Here is a 4,930-nt window from a genome sequence, read left to right on the forward strand (position 1 = left end):
ATATATATCACTGATTTCAAATTTGTACAGATCTATGGAGTCTTGCCATTTGCAGACTACCATTCCATCAAATCAATTTGAGCTTTTTATCCAATTATTTGCACTCTTATTTGTTTCAATTCAACAAATGTTTTGCATGTTTTAAATTGATAAAATGTCATTGTTTTAAACAAATCAATTTTTCAAAATTTTTGTTTTAAACAAAGTGAACATTCACAAGATTGAAAGGATACTCAAGAATATCTCAGTGCTCTCCCGAGGGTGGCATGATTCCAACAGGTAAGACACTTGTTCATATCCCTGGTTTGGTGGTATCTTCCTTCTCCAGATCTTTGTTGAGGTTGTTCCTCAAAGCAGAGTTGTTGTTGGGGCTGTTCCCCAGTACAGTCGCAAGTGATTTGTTGTTGAAGACTTCGTTTCTCCAGCAGCAGTTTTCCCCCTAGCATGGGTGTTTCTTATAGAAGTTTCGGCGGTTGATGGTTTGTCATCTTGGTGCCCCGTCACTTTTCGCCAGTGGGTCGTGCCCCAGACTTTATTTGTCTCCTCAGCACAGTCATGAGTGTAACTGATTGATTGGTACTACTCCCCTCGGAGTCGCGAGTAGAGCTGTTATTAATATCCCCACCAGGGTTGCAAGTGGAGTTGTTACCGCTTTTCCCCGTGCAGTGTGCCAGTAGGATTTGTCTGTTTCCTCAGCACGTTTGTTTTCTTTTGAAGACTTGGTAAGTCAGTGGTTTGATACCCGGTACTTTACCTTTTCCCCGGCGAAGTCGTCTGCGGAATTGTTGCTATCTCTCCATCAGAGTGCTTATTCTCTCCAGCAGAGCAGGATTTATTTTCCTGAGCGGTTTTGATTTGGGTTGACATCCCAGTATTGCAACCATCTTTTCCTCAGCTTAGTCTGCAGTTGTTTGTTGTGGCAGTTTCGCCTGTTGATTGCTCCTTCAATCCCCGTATGGTCGGATGATGGCTTTTGCCTCCAGTGAACGGATTTGATTTCCTGACTGTTTGTGATCCCCAGTAGAGTGGTTTATTGCAGAATCTACTTGTTGTGATCAGTTTGCTATGTATATTCTCCCCAAGCGGAGTGGTTTATTGCAGAATCTATCTGTTTGATCTGTCCTCCCTCAGTGGGTTGTTCCCCAAGAGAGTAGCCGACATTTTTCCCCAATAGAGTTGCTTATGCAGTAAGATTCTATCTGGATGTTATCATTCTCCCTCAGTGGGTTGTCCCCCAGCGGAGTTGTGTGGAGTTGCTTCTACAGCAGTTCGTGTTCATGCACTTGTTGATTCTCAGTCGACACTGGGATCCCCTGCAGATATACTTTGGGATTTCTCTTGTTCCCTTACAGATTTGTCTTGGTGGCTGCTTTGCCCGTTGTGACTTTCTGTGCCCTGATTGGGTTGTTTCCTGATATCTATGATTCTTTACTTCTTCAGCAGTACCTGCAGATCTTTGCTTTACAGCATGTAGATCTCCGCAGATTGGCTCTCCAGCTGGTTTTTTTTTCCCCTGGAAGTATAATACCGGACGTTTGGTTCCTGGACCTGTTTGTGTTAGAATTGTCTGTTTTGTCAGCATTCATCAAATATAAATCACGCATATTCATGCATATTCATAAACATTCAGATATTCATGTTGCATTTCTCGCCATATATCTTTTGTTTGTCATGTCTCCTGCTATGGTGATATAGATCTCTTTACAGATCTCCCCAAGCAGATGTTGGGTGTTTAAAATCTCTCCATATAGAGTCAACCCCATAAGCAGAAAATGTTGTCTTTTCTTCTGCGGTTCCCCACTGAGATATACCCTCGTGGATGACGGTTTCTTCCGTTTCCTCCCAACACATATATTGGGATGGATTTTCCTATTTGAGTTATATCCTCATTAGGACGTGTCTTGATTCAGTCTGTCTTTTCGGATCGTTCCCGAATTGACTATTTGTCAATATCTTGTGTTTCCCAGTGGGTTGTTCCCCAGCGGAATGTTTTTGGGCCTCTACCCAGTAACCGGTAGTTGTAAGTCCTATCTTTCCTGGCTTTCTTGACAGAATTTGTGGTTATACACCTTTTATTCTCCAGCCAGAGTTTTTGGTTTTCTACCTACTACCCGGTAGTTGTAAAATCCTATTTTCCTGCTCTTCAGCAGTTTGTGGTTTGTTATAAACCCTATTTTGGTTTCCCGTGCGGATTTGTGATTTGTTCTATCCCCACGCGGAGTTTTTGGTCTTCTACCCCGTATTCGGTAGATGTAAACCCTAATTTTTGTGGTTATCTTCATTCAATATTTGATGATGATTTTCCTTTGCTTGTGTAAGTTGCTCAGATCAGCACTTATATACTCAGCAAGTCTTTTGTGGATAACTGCCGTATGCTAGCAATTTTATCTCCAGTGGGTCTTTTCACCGTATGCTAGTGATTTGTTCCCCAGATCATTGGTTGTTTACCAGTGTATCCCCAGCTAATCCTTGTCGATAATTGCCGGATGCTTGCAATTTATCCTCAGCAGTTCGCCTTTCATTTACCCTTTTGTTGGTAATGTCTGTTGCTTCCTTTTGATTGGTTATCATTATACACCTAATTTGGTATCCCGATGCCTTTCTGTTCGGTTGATTTATCCTTTGTTAACCCAGTAACCGGTTGTGGATAATCTTCCATGCGAGTATATTATTCACGGTTTGCCGGTAATGAATAATATATCTCATGCACTCTTCAGTCGAAGCCTTTTGTGTTTCCCCAGTCGAGTAAGATTCGCTATTTCCCTTTGTGGAGTCGAATATTCTTGTTGTTGGATAATTGCCGGATGCTTGCAATTTATCCTTTGAGTTGTCTTTCGTTTACCCGTATGCTTGGTATCGATTGTCTCTCTGTTTTGGATAGTCACCTATTATATACCCAGTAACCGGTATCTCTGGTGTCTTTTCCTTTCGAGTGTATTATTCACGGTCTGCCGGTAATGAATAATATATCTCATGCGCTCTTTAGTTGGAATCCTTTGTTGATTTTCCCCAACTGAGCCAGATTCGTATTCTTTGTAGAATCGAATAGCCATCCTTTAACCAGTTTGTGTTTCGGATGATGAGTGTTTTGGAAGTGAAGACCAATTCACGTTTTCGGTAGATCACCTATTGTATACCCAGTAACCGGTATCTCTGGTGTTTCTTACCATGCGAGTTTATTATCTACGTTCTGACGGTAATAGATAATATATCTCATGCGAGTATCTTATCCACGGTCTGCCGGTAATGGATATCGTATCTCATGCACTCTTTGGGTTTGTGTCCCCAGTTTGAGTAAGATTCGTTTTCCCGTTGTGGATTCGAGTGTCCATCCTTTAACCAGTTTGTGTTTCGGATGATGAGTGTTTTGGAAGTGAAAACCAATTCACGTCTTCGGATTTTATCCTATAAACAACCCAGTAACCGGTTCAGGATAATTTTCCTTTCGAGTATATTATTCACGGTCTGCCGGTAATGAATAATATGTCTCATCTGAGTATTCTATCCACGTTCTGACGGTAATGGATATTATATCTCGTGCGCTCTTGAGTCAATCTTTTGATTGTTTTCCCCTCAGAGTAAGATTCATTTTCCTTGTGGAATTGAATGACCATCCTTTAAACAAGTTTGATTTCGCTCTCTTCAGGATGATGAGTGTTTTGGAAGTGAAATCCAATTCACGCTTTGGTCGGTCACCTATTATATACCCAGTAACCGGTATCCTTGGTGTTCCCTCCTTTCTGCTCCCTATTATGACCTCGGTCCCCCTGTGGAGTCAGATTTTCCTGGGTTTGTTACCCGTATGCTTGGTAACATCTCATTTCTTTGTTGCTTCCCCAGTGGAACTTGCTGTTGCTTCTCCCCAGGAGTCAGCTTGTGTCTCTCCAATGGATTTATTTTCCATTTGGAATTCTTTTCCCCAGTGTGAGTCCTTCACTCCCCAGTGAGTTCTCCAGTCTGTTTTCTGTTTTCCTAATCAGAGTCGTGTTTTGTTCACGTTATGTCAGTTTTGTTTTTCCCCAGTTTGGAGTCGTATCTTGTTCACACATCTCTCTTTCTTTTATTATCCCCATAGAGTCTTGTTACAGTCTCTGTTCCTGGTGAGTGCACTACTCCGATGGATCGTCTTTTCTTCTGTGTGAATCATATTCCCCACAGAATTTGTGTCTTTTGCACGCATACATCTGCATCATGAGGTCTCTTAGGGACCAAAATTTGTCTCATTATTGTTATTTAAGTCCATTCTACCGCGTCGAGATGAAGATTTCTAAACTTCACTTCTCCGGCTAGAATGACCTTAAATAGGGGCATCTGTAAGACCCCAATTTTGGGCCCTAAGATCCCTCATGGCCCATATCATTCATTTCATAACCTCAAGGATCATTGCATGCCTTTGTCCCCTTCTAGTGGGTAGATTGCCTTGTAGGTTTGTTTCTTGATCACCAAGCATACTCTGCATTTGTATATCTTTGCTTTCATATGTTTATCATTCAAAAAGTACAAAAATATTGTCAGTCTAACCTTGTTGCTTGCAGTTGAAGCAATCATCAGAAATTAGGTCAAAGTCAGTCATTGATCAGTCAAAGCAATGCATGATGGCCATTCTTGCAGAATTTGGGCACCATGATCAATAATCAAAGGTTCATACAACTTGGGACATCATTGGAAGTCAAGGTCTCAAGGATTTAGGGTTTGGAAATCATCAGAAGAAGTTCAATCAGTCCAAAACCCTAGAAAAGTCAAACTTGGTCAACAGTTGATTTAATCAAGATTTGATGGATAGAATTGATCTGAAGGAGTTCATTCATGCTTGTATAAGCCTCATCTATCATGTTCAACCTCATCATGGAAGAAAATCAAGCCAATCAGAAAATTTTCCAGAAATAGAAAGTGGACCTATAATTTCAACTGCCAAAAATGGAAACTTCTT

Source organism: Lathyrus oleraceus, chromosome 3 (assembly GCF_024323335.1).
Source record: "Lathyrus oleraceus cultivar Zhongwan6 chromosome 3, CAAS_Psat_ZW6_1.0, whole genome shotgun sequence".
In the NCBI taxonomy this organism is placed as follows: domain Eukaryota; kingdom Viridiplantae; phylum Streptophyta; class Magnoliopsida; order Fabales; family Fabaceae; genus Lathyrus; species Lathyrus oleraceus.